We start from the raw sequence: 16,247 nt of genomic DNA, 5'->3' as shown, positions 1-16,247 counted from the left end.
TGTTGGTGGTCCAGGAGAGGTCCTCACTGATGTGCACCCCCAGGAATCTGGTGCTGCTCACTCTCTCCACCACAGCACCGTCGATGGTCAGTGGCAGGTTTTGGGTACGACCCTTTCGGAAGTCAACAACAATCTCCTTGGTCTTGTTGACGTTCAGCAGGAGGTTGTTGTCCCTGCACCACGTGGCCAGAAGGTCGACCTCCGACCTGTATTGAGTCTCGTCGCCCTCTGTGACGTGAACTACAATGCTATGGATGACACCACACAATATAGGTTTGAAACTCTGGTTATGGTTTCAATGTCGGAGTTAAAACTCGGCTTGCAGTTTCCGAATGCCATACATGCGGGTGTTGTCAAAATTTACCTAAACGATCGAAGTGCAAAAAAAAAAAAAAAAGTTCACAGCACCTGGTATTCCCCCATCCAAGTACTAACCACGCCCAACCCTGCTTAGCTTCCGAGATCGGGCGTTCTCAGGGTAGTATGGCCGTAAGCCATCTTTGGTCTCAAAATTTTGCATTTTATAGATACAATCACCCCTGAAAACCAAGACAACGTTTCAGGTAAACATGGCTATCACGAAAAGTTATTGACAGCTTTTTATGTGGTAGCACGAATTTGCCATTGCGACCTGCATTTTGCTGTATCAAAGTAAATGTCATGAAAAGTGGAAAAACCCCACATGGAAGTGCAATGTGTTGTTTTGGGTTCTTTTACAAATAAAGATTGCTGCTTTGAGTTCACAGGGAGCCAAGCCTCTTTATTCACTGTACATAGTCTTCTCTCTCGCGTTAAAAGACGTGAACTACAATGCTATGGATGACACCACACAATATAGGTTTGAAACTCCGGTTATAGTTTCAATGTCGGAGTCAAAACTCGGCTTGCAGTTTCCGAATGCCATACGTAATGGGTGTTGTCAAAATTTCTCGAAACGATTGAAGTGCAAAAAAAAAAAAAAAAAAAAGCTTACAGCACCTGGTATTCCCAGGCAGTCCCCCATCCAAGTCCTAAACAGGCCCGACCCTGCTTAGCTTCGAAGATCGGCGTTCACAGGGTAGTATGGCCGTAAGCCATGGTTGGTCTCAAAGTTTTGCATTTTATAGATACAATCGTTCCTGAAAACCAAGACCTGGCGTTTCATGGAAACATGGCTATTGACAGCTTTTTATGTGGTAGCACGAATTTGCCATTGCGACCTGCATTTTGCTGCATCAAAGTAAATGTCATGAAAAGTGGAAAAACCCTACATGGAAGCGCAATGTGTTGTTTTGGGTTCTTTTACAAATAAAGACTGCTGCTTTGAGTTCACAGGGAGCCAGCCTCTTTATTCACTGTACATAGTCTGCTTTCTAGCGGTAAAAGACGTGAACTACAATGCTATGGACGACGCCACACAATATAGGTACACTTTTGTAAACATTTTAAAGTCAAACTGGTTTTCATACACAGTGTCCTTTATTTAAATAAATAAGAAAATAAATAAGAGTAAATACATATATCGTTACAATAAAGACTTTTATGAACCTTTATTATAGTTTTATACACTTTATTGTTTTTTTAAACAATTTATTGTATTTCTAATCACTTGTAAAAACTGAAAATTCAAACTGACTTTCAGAAACATTCTTAATTATTTAAACAAATAATAAGATAAGAGTAAATATATTGTTACAATATCCACACAGGACTTTAAAGGCCTAGAAACATCCCTTTTTTTTTCAATTATAATGGAATTTGATAGAATGTATAAAGTGAACACATTTGCCGCATTGGAAATTAAAAATGGACACCGATTACTAAGAATAAAGCTAAAATGAAATGCCAGTTTATCGATCGGGTCCCGCACGAAGCCAGACTGGCGGCGCCATTACTGTGACGTCACAAGTTGTACATCTAGATGTCAACAAACCCAAACAACATGGCAGATGATAGCGACAGCTCCGTTTCTTGCAGCAATATTAGCATCATTTTATCCGATTCAGAAACCTCTTTTGACATAGAATATGATGAATTTAGCAGTTCACTTGGGCTGAGCTGAGCACATTTTCTGAATTGTGCCCCTCCCGTCACTCTGGTTAGGTTGGCATAGTAAAAAGTGCTCTTGGGGGCTATAGAGTGCACATGAAGAAATGACCACCTGCAACGTTTGGTTTAGGTTTTATAAGCATTTTTAATTTTATTGCTTAAATCGCATTTTCTCGACGAGCTGAGCATGTTTTCTGAATTGTGCCTCTCCCGTCACTGTGGTTACGTTGGCATAGTAAAAAGTTCTCAGGGGGCTTTAGAGTGCCGAGTTGACCACTGCGCATGGAGAAATGAACATCTGCAGCGTTTGGTTTAGGTTTTAGGCGCATTTTTAATTTTATTGCTTAAATCACATTTTTTCGACGAGCTGAGCACGTTTTCTGAATTGTGCCCCTCCCGTCACGCTTCGACATACTTTTCAAAGTCAAAGTCTCAACGTCTCCTTTATTGTCAATTCCTCCGCATGTCAAGACACACAAAGAGATCGAAATTACGTTTCTCACTATCCCAGGGTGACAAGACAGAGATCACAATGCACATACAAGTAAACAACACAGGAAAAATAAAACAAGAAGATGAACAATAAGAGTGATAGCACTCTAGCCGCTCCCGATGCACAGTAGAGTCCGGAAAGATGACAGTCAACCAGGCCACTGTGAACACGAGCACACAGCAGGCACGCACTGTCCGGTTCGTGGATCCTATCAGGCGAAAGCAACCCATCTTGTCGTCCCGCGAACGAACGTACGCCAGGAGAATGGAAGGCACCGCTGGGCAAGCTGGGTTGGCCGCAAGCCTGGCCCGACGTCTCCGCGCTGGCCCCTCTTCTCTTTTTGTTTACATTCACTGAAGCTAAACGCGTACAACTTGAGACGTCATGAGACGTCACTTTCGGCTGGCGCCTCGGTGCAGTCAAACTCGTCTGCGCGGCAAATTTAAATTATATTTTTCAGATCAACAGCTTCCTTCTCGTTGTTTCGATCGTCAATTTATATTTATAAGCCCATAAGCTAACTAAAACGGATTTATACATATACCGGTGTCTCTGGGCCTTTAATGAACCTTTTATGAAGTGTAAACTTGTCTGGCTCCTCTCTGCTCTTTTCTCTCTTCTGGTGATTTTATTTTTAAACACTACGCTCTGCTCTTGCCGTGCTGAACAGCTGACGCGCCCCTGCAGCTCAGCAGGAGGGCATCCGCACAAGACTTTTCTAATTCAATTTTTAAACTCTTTATTGCACTTTTAAACACTTTATTGTATCTTTAAGTACTTTTTAAATAGCTTTAAAAAGCTTGCTATGCCCTTCCGCTTCGATGACGCCCTCCTTGTCTCCTTTACACTTTGTGTGAGCCCGTGTTGCATTTAAAAAATAACAATAAAATAAGTGTAAATCAGAGATACCGCCGATTCTGCTGACAGAAAGAACAAAATCCAGCCGAATTGGCTAGCGCAAGTTAATTAAAGCCAATAGCGTTTTGAGTGCGTTTTGAATCGTGTTGTGAAGTGCTTCTAGATCGATCCATCCATCCCCATCCAACCCCATCTGTTAGAGTGGTGCTCACTAACTTGTTTGCAAGAACCACACGGGAGACAGTATGCACTTTGGGCACTTGCAAATGGAGAAATTGTTTGTCACTGTGCATACAGCAATGTTCGAACAAAGTCTGCCTTTGGTCTCTTGCAAGATCATATTTATTGAGAACAAGCAGGGTGGGGGTGACAGTGGACATGTTTGATGGTCACCTCAGCAACTGGTTACTCAGTGTGGAGGGTCCCAGCTCATTGTTTTACAAGGTCGTGGAAACAGAAACTAGTGGAGCATTTTAGATGACTAACTAAGCAAGAATGTTTCCACACCATTTGGAAAGTTTCAACAACTGAATGGTTAAACTTTCCAGAGTCAAGGAAAAGTGAAAGGTTTAAAAAAAGTTAATAATTCTAGTCTACATTCCAACATAATCATACGATCAAGTTAATTTGTCAACCCTAACACCATCCATCTCACCTTCATCCATCCCCATCCATTCGTCCGTCTGTCCATCTGCCCATACATCTGTTCATCTATCATCCGTCCATTCATCCCTTCCTTCCTTCCTTCCTTCCTTCCTTCCTTCCTTCCTTCCTTCCTTCCTTCCTTCCTTCCTTCCTTCCTTCCTTCCTTCCTTCCTTCCTTCCTTCCGATGAGATTGGTAGTTGATGCAAAGTTTTGTATTTTGTGAGAGAAATTGACAGAGAGAGAGCGAGACAGACAAAGACAGACAGAGAGTGAGAGACAGACAAACAGACAGAGACAGACAAACAGACAAGACACAGAGAGGGAGACAGAAAGAGAGAGAAACAGAAAGAGAGCAACAGAGAATGTATTTTAATATATGTACATTTTGATGCACGTATGCACATAAGGTGTTCCTGGAGATAAAAGTAAGCACACAATACAACCCATGCAGTCTATTAACAGTGAATGAGGGTATTTTGATTGACCCCGTGATGACAGTAGAGATAATGTTGAAAACTGTTGACGAAGCACGACGCTATATTGCTCTGAGAGTCTGAATGTGTTTTATTTGTCTTACCTGTATGTGTGTGGCGAAACTTGGCACCAAGCTCCCAACCTAATTTTCTCTCAATGCATTAATTATTTCACCCCCTTCTCAGGAGGCAACCCACGCCAGTAATTCAAACAGCATGAAAGGTATATGACTGCTATGTGCACAGTAATGTCTATTGGATATTATAACGAAAGATATAGAGTGCCGCTTTTCCACAAATCTTTTTTTTCTTTTTGATTAATTCTATACTGCAAATCTTTCATCTATTATTGTCTGCTACATCTTCTGCTCAAACTCCCCTGATTTGAAAGTCTACCTTCACCACATTCAGAAATCACCTCTGTCTGCTACTTGTCTCCATTTAGAGCATTTTTCTACTGAAATAAACACAGCTGTTTCTCTGGGTGTTCACACAATCTCAATTTGGCTTGTTTTGCTTTTTATCCAAACCTTCCAGACAATAACTGGTCACGAGTGGCTATTACTAATTAAGACAAAGTCCCTGCTCTGGGTTGACAGTATTCGAAATATATATATTTTTTCCCATCAATGATCTCTGATGAATATGAATGTGATGTTTTGCTGACATCAAATAAATAAATCTGTAGGTTCCCAAGAACACGGTTTTAATATATCTAACACGCAACTTCATATACACGATGGCCATTAACTATCACACTTCTCGTCGTCCAAACACGCTTTAACATTCCTTATACTCGAGAGAGTTAACTGTGTGTGTACTTCAGGTACCATAGAAATTTCCATACATTACATCTCCCCCTTTTAAAGTCATAACATGCTTTCAGTACAGACTGTATAACAAAAATCCCTCGACTTACTCCATGCATCAAAATTAAAATCAATCCTATTCCTCATGTCGAGTTTACATCCAGAGCAGATAAATGTAACTATTTTAACTGTTTCAAAACATATTTTCAATCACTCATCGTACAACGTTCTGAACATTTTTTTCCCATTTTCTTTTTTTCACAATATCAACGTTCTCATAAATTCAGTCTGTTGGCTGGTTTACTCACTCTTCCTGAACGAGTGATGGTGACTGTCTCCCGAGTGGGTGAAACAGATGATCCAGTGGCAAGTGTCTCTACCTGGCTGGGATTCATACTCACATTTGTCCCAAAGTCACCAGTCCCTTCAGCTGTGAATTGTTGTGGAAGCCTGTCATTACCCGAAGATAGTGTAGTTGCTTTCTGTAGATGACGTCTATCCCGTTTATACTGTCCTCCATCAGTAGACTCCACCAAGTAGGACCTTGGAGTAGAACTGGCTTGTACCACCGTACCTGGGGTTGTCCATTGTCTCTCATCATCCAGTTTCATGAGAACCTTGTCCTCTGAACTCAGCTGCGGAAGATTTCTGACTCCATAAGCTTGCATTAACTTAGCAGCTGCATCCCTTCGTCGAACCAGCCTGGATCTAGGTTCTTGCACAAGGTTGGGAGAGTTGTTCTGATCTTTCAACCCATCAACAGCTCGGCAGGACTCACTCCCGTGGATGATGATGGTGTAGCTCTGTATGTCATAAAGGCCAGGAGAGGATCTTCCTGTTTAAGAATAGCTTTTGTTACCTGCACAGCCCTCTCTGCCTGTCCATTACTTTGAGCATAATGTGGACTAGATGTCAAATTGATAAAGTCATTCTTTACCATATAATTAATATATATAGTTAATCTGTCTGTCTCCTCTGGTATAGTGCCAACAGCCTTTAAAACCACTTTCATTAAACCACTACTTAAGCGACCAAATCTCGACCCGGACTGTCTCAGTAATTATAGGCTGGTTTCAAATCTCCCATTCATAGCAAAACTTCTTGAAAAAGTAGTAGCGCAGCAGTTTATTGATCACATGGTCGCCAATAATCGATTTGAATCTTTTCAGTCTGGTTTTAGAGCTAATCATTCCACCGAGACAGCACTTGCTAAAGTGACTAATGATCTCCTCATAGCTATGGATTCAAACACGTCATCGGTATTATTATTACTCGATCTTAGTGCTGCCTTCGACACTCTAGACTTCGATATTTTATTAGAGTGCCTCAAAAGCTGTGTTGGTATTTCAGGGTCAGCACTACGCTGGTTCTATTCTTATCTATCAGACAGGACTCACCGAGTGGTCCATGGCAATGCGACCTCTGAGCTCTATAACATTACGTGTGGTGTCCCGCAGGGATCAGTACTCGGACCAATTCAATTTAACATTTATATGATTCCGCTTGGGCACATAATACGTAAATATAACATTAGTTTTACGCGGATGATACTCAATTATATATGCCGTTATCGATGACAAATCCGCGGGACTGTTGTAATTTTGAGGCGTTCCTTACGGAGATCAAGCACTGGATGTCACTCAAATTCCTCCGTATTAACCCAGATAAAACTGAGATGCTGATAATTGGTCCAGCTCGTTATCACAACTTATTTAAGGAAAACCACTATAACTATAGATAACTGTACTATCACGCAGAGCGATACTGTAACTAATCTCGGAGTAATATTTGACCAAACGCTCTCCTTTCAAAAGCATATTAAGAACATAACTAGAATTGCGTTTTTTCACCTCCGTAATATTGCTAAGATTCGTCCGATTCTCTCGACCGGTGATGAGGAAACTATTATACATACATACGTTTATTACGTCACGCCTGGACTACTGTAACGCATTATTCTCTGGCCTTCCTAAGTCCAGTATCAAAAGTCTACAGTTAGTACAAAATGCTGCTGCAAGGCTGCTCTCACGGACACGAACATTTGATCACATTACCCCAATATTAGCTCACTTACATTGGCTCCCGGTCGATTTAAGGTTCAAGGTTCTTCTATTAACCTATAAATCATTGCATGGCTTAGCTCCTTCATATCTCGTCAACTTAGTTGTTCCTTACGTTCCATCCCGTAACCTCTGCTCGCAAAACGCTAGTTTTTTAGTGACCCAGAGGGCCAGGAAAATGTTTGCAGTGTCTAGAGCATTTTCTATTCGGGCTTCAGTGCTTTGGAATGCCCTACCAATGGATATTAGAACTGCTACCTCAGTAGAAATATTTAAGACACGTTTAAAGACACATTTTTATGATATGGCCTCTAATTAACCTGTAGTGGCCGATTCAGCTGGAGTTTGTGTTTTCGTTTGGGGACGTGGTTAGTTGGTGACAAGCTTTGTGCACATTTCGGCAGGGATGTTGGCCCACTCCTCCCTGCAGACAGCCTCCAAATCATTCAGGTTCCGAGGTTGTCGCCTGGCAACTCGAATTTTAAGCTCCCTCCAAAGATTTTCAATTGGATTCAGGTCTGGAGACTGGCTAGGCCACTCCAGAACCTTGATGTGCTTCTTCTTCAGCCACTCTTTTGTTGCTTTGGCGGTGTGCTTAGGATCGTTGTCGTGCTGAAACACCCATCCTCGACCCATCTTCACCTTTCTCACTGAGGGAAGGAGATGTTGGTCCAGAATTCTACGATACATGGCCCCGTCCATCCTCCCCTCAATACGATGGAGTTGTCCCGTCCCCTTGGCTGAAAAGCACCCCCAAAGCATGATGTTGCCACCACCATGCTTGACGGTGGGGATGGTGTTCTTTGGGTTGTACTCGGTGTTCTTTGCCCTCCAAACACGACAAGTTGAGTTGAGGCCAAAAAGTTCTATTTTGGTCTCATCTGACCACATCACCTTATTCCAGGCCTCTTCTGAGTCGTCCAGGTGCTGAATGGCAAACTTCATGCGGGCCTGTACATGTTTCTTCTTGAGCAGTACCGCCTGAAGGATGTCACGGGCAGGGGGCTGGACCCCCTCCAGTTTGCCTACATCCTGCAACACCTGGACACCCCAGGAAAGTACGCCAGGATCCTGTTTGTGGACTTCAGCTCGGCGTTCAACACCATCGCTCCTGACATCCTCCAATAGAAGCTCATCCAGCTCGCGGTGCCTGCCTCCACCTGTCAGTGGATCACCAGCTTCCTGACCAACAGGAGACAGCGTGTGAGGCTGGGGAGCATCACATCTGACACCCTGACCACCAATACTGGAGCCCCTCAGGGGTGCGTCCTCTCCCCACTGCTCTTCTCCCTCTACACCAACGATTTCTCCGCAAGTGACTCTTCTGTGAAGCTCCTGAAGTATGCAGACGACACCACTCTCATCGGACTGATCCAGAACGGTGATGAGACTGCGTACAGACAGGAGGTGGAGCGGCTGGTCCACTGGTGCAGCCAAAACCACCTGGACCTGAACCCGCTCAACGCCGTGGAGATAACAGTGGACTTCAGGCGAGGCCCTTCACCACTTTCACCCCTCACTATCCGCAGTAATACTATTCTCTCATCAGACACCTTCAAGTTCCTGGGAACCACAATCTCTCGGGACCTGAAATGGACCGGCCACATAGACTCTGTCCGGAAGAAGGCCCAGCAGAGGCTGTACTTCCTGAGACAGCTCAAGAAGTTCAACCTGCCGCGGGAGCTGCTGAAGACCTTCTACACTGCCATCATCCAGTCTGTCCTCTGCACCTCCATCACTGTCTGGTTTGGATCGGCCTCCAAACAAGACAAGCACAGACTGCAACGGACAATAAGGACTGCAGAAAAGATAATTGGAGTCAACCTCCCATCTATCCAAGACTTGTACCTGTCCAGGACCAGGAAACGTGCAAGTAACATCTCAACAGACCCTTCGCACCCAGGTTGCAGCCTGTTTGAACTACTCCCCTCCGGACGCCATTATAGAGCTCTGTACACTAAAACCAGCAGACACAGAGACAGCTTCTTCCCCCAAGCTGTCGCTCTGATGAACTCACACCACTCTTAGAGTCTCAGAGTCATTACTGTGCAATAACATCCTGCTTTCCACACCTTTTTTGTCTACACTGTTTGTACTATGTGTCTTCTCTGCATCCATTGCAGCCTGGTCATCCTGGAAGAGGGACCCTCCCATCTGTGGTCTCTTCTCAAGGTTTCTCATTTCCCCTAGCTGGAGTTTTGAGTTTTTCCTTGCCCTCTTGGGAGTTTAAGATCAGTTTAAGATCAGGGGATGTTTGAGAATATCTTTCATTTTTCACATGTCCTGAGTGTTGTTGTTAGTCACCTAAATGTTGAACAGAGGCTGTGATTTATCGAAGTCAAATTCCTTGTTTGGCACGCTCAAACATGGCGAATAAAAAACTCTTGAATCTTGAATCTTGAAAAAGGGCAGCTGGTCATAGTAAAAAGATTAAAAAAAGTATCACTTTCATAAGGAACGGGAGGGCTTTTTTCCCCCGATGACATATATATATATATATATATATATATATATATATATATATATATACTATATATAATTATTTTGATCTTGAAAAAGATTTTAAAAAAGTATCACTTTCATAGGGAATGGGAGGGCATTTTTTCCCGATACGTCAGCAATATATATATATATATATATAATTATTTTGATCTTTGTGACTTGGTCATTTCAAAAGTAGCTCGCGAGCTGAAAATGTTTGGCCACCCCTGCAGTGGAACAATGGAGTCCCCAGAAGGAGCGCGCTCCAGCACTATGTCAGGCGCGGAGCAGGGAGAGGACTCGAATGCAGAGTTTCCAAATTCCAAAGATGTGTTTATTTTCTCCAATGGCAGTAGTAACAAAAAGCGCCTCAATATGAGGGGAAAAAAGGGGAAACTAAGGCGCCTCGAACCGAGGGAGAAAAAGGGGAAATCAAAGCGCCTCGAACCGAGGGAAATACTATAACGAAGATCACTATGTTACCAAGTTAACATAGGTGATCAAAGTCGTTCAAACAAGGCTTCTACGTGGAACTCGAGGGTTTCGTGATCGCTAATGTTCTTAGCAAGGCAAGACGCACTGGCACTGGACACGGGGAAAAGCGCGGGTTATATGGACACAGAAGGAGGGGAACACAGGTGAAGACAGTTGGTCATTGGCTCAGGTGCACACACTTGGAATCAGGGAATCACGTGACCGGACGCACAGGGGAAGGACACACCGACTGGAACGAGAGGAAAATTACACAATAATACAGGAAGTGACCAGGACAACACATGACAGCATGACATCACCCCCCCCCCCTCTAGGGCCGGATCCCAGACGGACCCGGAGCATCGGGGTGAGCCGCGTAAAAGTCATCTAGTAGCCCGGGATCCAGGATATAGCTACGCGGCACCCAATGCCGCTCCTCTGGCCCATAACCCTCCCAGTCCACCAGGAACTGCCAGCCCCGGCCCTTCCGGCGTACGTCTAGCAACTTCTTAACCGTGTAGGCAGGCCCACCTCTCACCGTCCGTGGAGGCGGGGGTGCCGCGGGAGCCAGCACCATCCCACTCTCCCTAACCGGCTTGATCTTTCCGACGTGGAAGGTGGGATGCACCGCAAGGGACCGAGGCAGACGGAGTCGCACAGCCGCCGGACCGACGACCTTGGAGATCGGGAACGGGCCCTCAAAACGGGGGGCCAGCTTCCTGGAGCCCACCTGGAGGGGAAGGTCCCGGGCGGACAGCCAGACCCGCTGGCCTGGCCGGTAGACGGGCGCTTGACGTCGTCTCCGGTCAGCCATCCTCTTCACCCTGTCGCCCGGGCGGACCAGCGTGGCCCTTGCCGCCACCCAGATGCGCCGACAGCGTCTCACCACGGCGCACGCCGAAGTAACTGACACCTCTGGCTCACTGTCGGGGAAGAGCGGGGGCTGGTATCCAAATACGCACATGAAGGGGGACATCCCGGTAGCCGTGGTGGGAAGGGAGTTATGGGCGTATTCTACCCAGGTCAGGTTTTGACTCCACGACGAGGGGTTCTGGGTTACCAAGCAGCGGAGGCCCGTTTCCAGCTGCTGGTTAATGCGCTCTGCTTGGCCATTAGCCTCCGGGTGGTAGCCCGAAGTGAGGCTCACGGTGGCCCCTATAAGCTTGCAGAATGCTTTCCAAAAGCGGGACACGAACTGGGGCCCCCTATCTGACACGACGTCCCGAGGAAATCTATGAATCCTGAAGACGTGGTCCATGAGGACTACTGCCGTACGTTTAACCGAAGGTAATTTGGGCAGGGCAATGAAGTGGGCTGTTAGAGATTTGCTCACTCCAACTTATTTTGCAAGAACCACACGGGAGACAAGCAAGTCCTTTTTGGCACCTGCAGGTGGAGAGTCCATTCGTCGCTGTGTGTGCAGCGATGATCGAATGGAGGTCTAACTCTCTCCCTCCTGTAAGGGCATATTTATTAGGAGAAGCAGAGTGGGGGTGAGAGTGGACAGGTTTGGTGACCCCCGGCCTCTGGTAAGATCAGAGTAGGGGGTGTTTTACGATGTTGTGGGAAACAGAACAACTTTGATTGCTTCCTCTGCAGCTGGTCACTCAAGCAGAGGAAGCAACCACTTCATTTTACTGCATTGTGAGAGCAAGACAAGATTGGTTAATCATTATAGTCTACATTCCAACATAATCCTATGATAAAGATAACCTGGAAAACCCTAACATGGGCCATCTTGGAGAATCTATCCACAACGGTGAGTATCGTCGTCAGAGATGTCGGCCCATGATCGAGAGGTAATGGGGAGAGGTTGCAACAACCCCACACGGCTGCCGGGAGTGTTCTTTCTTCGCGCACAAGTGGAACAGGCTGCAACATACTCCCTGACGTCCTCCCCCATGGAGGGCCACCAGAATCTTTGTTGGATGACGTACAGGGTTCTTCGCACGCCCGGGTGACATGCGAGCCGGGAGGTGTGCGCCCAGTGGATCACTTGGGATCGTAGCTCGGGAGGAACAAACAGTCTATTCCCGGGACTTCCCCTAGGGGGTGGATCATCGTGGTTTGCCTGCTTCACCAAGTCCTCTATGGGCCAGGTTACGGCTCCCACCACGCAGTGAGGGGGGAGAATGGGCTCTGGCTCCATGGACACCGGGTCTGGGCTGTAGATGCGTTACAGCGCATCTGGTTTGATGTTCTTGGTCCCCGGTCTATAAAACAAAGTGAAATGGAAACGGTTAAAGAACAGGGACCAACGAGCCTGGCAGGATTTCAATCGTTTGGCATCCTTGATATATTGCAGGTTTTTGTGATCGGTCCAAACCAGAAAGGGATGTTGGGCTCCCTCCAGCCAGTGTCTCCATTCTTCAAGAGCTTGTTTGACCGCCAATAATTCTCGATCTCCGACGTCATAGTTCTGCTCCGCGGGGGTCAGCCGTCGGGACAAAAAGGCGCATGGATGGAGCTTGTTGTCGGCCTGGGATCTCTGAGACAGGATGGCGCCGATTCCCTGACTGGAGGCAGCAACCTCCACCACAAACTGACGAGACGGGTTGGGCAAGGTGAGGATCGGAGCGGTGGTGAACCGCCTCTTCAGCTCCTGGAAGGCGGCTTCAGCCTCCGCCGTCCAGCGAAACGGAAGTGTTGGGGAAGTGAGAGCGTGCAGGGGAGCCGCGGTGGCGCTGAAACCTCGTATGAACCGTCTATAAAAGTTAGCAAATCCTAGAAATTGCTGCACTCTTTTGCGGCTATCCGGTACCGGCCATTGGGTCACCGCGCTTACTTTAGCCGGGTCCATCTGGACCTTCCCTGGGGCTATGATGAAGCCAAGGAATGATATCGTCTCGGCGTGGAACTTGCTCTTTTTGGCCTTTACATAAAGTTGATGGTCCAGGAGCCGTTGCAGGACCGACTTAACATGACTCTCATGGGTCTTCAAATCTGGTGAATAAATTAAGATATCGTCCAAGTAAACAAAAACAGTGGTCTAAGAAATCACTCAGAACGTCATTGATCATGGCCTGGAGGACCGCGGGGGCATTGGTGAGGCCGAACGGCATTACCCGGTATTCAAAGTGTCCCCTGGGGGTGTTGAAGCCCGTCTTCCACTCATCACCTTCCCAAATGCGCACGAGGTGATATGCGTTACGCAAATCTAACTTGGTGAATACCCGAGCCTGCTGCAACTGATCAAACACGGCCGACATGAGTGGGAGGGGATACCGATTTTTAATAGTGATATGGTTGAGGGGACTGTAATCTATGCAGGGGGGCAGGGTACCGTCTTTCTTACCCACAAAGAAAAAAACGGCCCCTGCAGGCGATGATGACGGCCTGATCAGACCCGCTTTAAGTGACGCATCAATATAGTCATTTAAGGCCTGCTTTTCGGGGCCCGAAAGGGAATAAAGTCTCCCCTTGGGTATCATAGCAATAGTTCTATGGCACAGTCGTAAGGACGGTGGGGTGGTAAGGAGCTCGCCTTGGCTTTGCTAAATACCTCCGCAAATTGATGATAGCATACGGGCACTTGGTTTAGATCCGGAGCTTTGAGCTCTGGTTCAGGAGACGCGGAGTCAGAGAGAGAAGTGCGTGTAGAATCGATCGAAGGGTTCGGTTTGATACACGATTCTTGGCACTGGGATGCCCACCCCTTTATCTCCCCTGACTCCCAGTTCATGGCAGGGTTGTGATGTTTTAGCCACGGATAACCGAGGATAAGCGGATTCAGGGGGGAGGTGACTACATGCAGTCTTACTAGTTCATGATGACTCCCAAAATACAGTGAGAGGGGTTCGGTTATATAGGATACGTCGAAAAGGGCTTGTCCATTAAGCGCCTTAGCCTTTATGGTCGTGTTCAATAGTTCGGTTTTTACACCTAAGCTGCGAGCGAAAGCTCAGTCAATCAGATTCGCATCGGCTCCAGAGTCAATCAACACTCCTAGCTTGATTACCTTGCCTTGGCAGGTTAGCGTCCCGACGGGTAGAACCCGATTCTTCTGCCGGACCACGGAGAAGGTGCTTACCCTCAGCTCCTTCCTCTCCGGGCAGGAGAGGCGGATATGTCCAAGCGCACCGCAGTAGTAGCATCTGCCCCCCCGGTGGCAACGCCAGGGTCGATCTTTGGTGGTGCGTCTCGTGGGATGACAGCCCGCCCACTGACGCGGGAGGAGTGACGATCGCGCCCCGGCTTGCGCGCTGCTTCTTCCATTCCTGTAGTCGGTTGTCTGTTCGGATGGCCAACGCGATGAGAGTGTCGAGTTCAACAGGAAGATCGAGGGGAATGAGTTGGTCCTGGATGGTCCCGGAAAGACCCCGGAGAAAAGTATCGTACAGGGCCGTCGAGCACCATCCGCTTTCAGCGGCCAGAGTGCGGAAGCAGATCGCGCAGTCGCTGACCGTCTCTCGACCCTGGGTGATATGGCACAGCTTCCGTGCCTTCTCTCGGTCCGTGGGAACTGGATCGAACACCATGCGCAGGGCCTCGATGAATCCGGAGAATGAGTGACAGGTAGCAGAATTCCTGGCCCATTCTGCCGTCGCCCACACCCGGGCTCTTCCCGTCAGATAGGATATCATGTATGCCACCCGGGAGCGTTCCGTTGGGAAGTCGCCTGGAGCTTGCTCGAACTGCATCTCACAATTGGTTATAAAGGCTCGGCTCAGCCCGGGTTCACCTGCATATCGTTCCGGGGAAGCCAGTCTGACCCCCCTCGCCATAGGAGCGGGCGTCGGGTGGTCCACAGAGGGCGCCGCTGGGGAACTGGGCGTCGCAGCTGGTCCCGTGGTCAGCAGCGTGAAGACGTCTTGCATTTGATGACTCAGCGAATCCACCTGGGCAGCCACCGCCTCTCTGAAGCCTTCCTGGTTCTTCACCAGTTCTTGGACACCAACGTTCAGAGCGTCTATCTGCTTCTGTTGTTGGCCCAGCTGCGATGCCTGGGAGCGTACTCGGGCGACCAGCTGCTCTGTCTCTGCCGAGTCCATGTCTGGCCAGTGCGTAATGTCAGGCGCGGTGCAGGGAGAGGACTCAAATGCAGTTTCCAAAGTCCAAAGATGTGTTTATTTTCTCCAATGGCAGTAGTAACAAAAAGCGCCTCGAACCGAGGGAGAAAAAGGGGAAATCAAAGCGCCTCGAACCAAGGGAAATACTATAACGAAGATGACTATGTAACCAAGTTAACATAGGTGATCAAAGTCGTTCAAACAAGGCTTCTATGTGGAACTTGAGGGTTTCGTGATCGCTAGTGTTCTTAGCAAGGCAAGACGCACTGGCACTGGACACGGGGAAAAGCGCGGGTTATATGGACACAGAAGGAGGGGGGCAATAAGTATACCCACACCTGCTCGACGCCTCTCACCTTGGGCAACTCCAGAGTGGAAGAGAGTCCAGCCCCTTTAGAGAGGGCTAATACCGAAACCCAAACTGTGTGTGGAGGCAAGACCGACTATGTCTAGTCGGAACTTTTCTGCCTCGCACACCAGTTCGGGCTCCTTTCCTCAGACCAAGTAAAAACAAGATTTAAAACAGCAAAACAAAATCAAACATTTGAAAATGTCCATTGATGCACTCAGTACTTGATTGTAAATCCTTTTGCACGGATTACTGCATCAACGTGGTGTGGCATGAAGGCAATCAGCCTGTGGCATTGCTGAGGTGTTATGGATGCCCATGATGCTTCAATAGCGGCCTTTGGCTTATTTGCATTGTTGGGTCTGGTGTCTTTCAGCTTCTTCTTCACAATACCCAACAAATTCTCTATGGGGTTCAGGTCAGGGGAATTGGCAGGCCAATCGAGGATAGTAATTCCATGGTCAGTACACCATTTACTGGTGGTTTTGGCACTGTGGGCAGGTGCCAGATCCATCCATCTTCTCGTACCGCTTCGTCCCCACGAGGGTCGCGGGTGTGCTGGAGCCT

The 16,247-nt window shown here is 47.3% G+C and overlaps 1 pseudogene; it reads right to left on the bottom strand.

Annotated features, from left to right (window-relative positions):
• Nucleotides 1-966: 966 nt before the first annotated feature.
• Nucleotides 967-1,074, bottom strand: LOC125967841 (5S ribosomal RNA; annotated as a pseudogene).
• Nucleotides 1,075-16,247: the final 15,173 nt, after the last annotated feature.

The sequence above is a fragment of the Syngnathus scovelli genome, chromosome 4 (assembly GCF_024217435.2).
Source record: "Syngnathus scovelli strain Florida chromosome 4, RoL_Ssco_1.2, whole genome shotgun sequence".
In the NCBI taxonomy this organism is placed as follows: Eukaryota; Metazoa; Chordata; class Actinopteri; order Syngnathiformes; family Syngnathidae; genus Syngnathus; species Syngnathus scovelli.
Note: the sequence above shows the minus strand (reverse complement) of the source record. Positions and strands in the feature narration are given on the sequence as shown.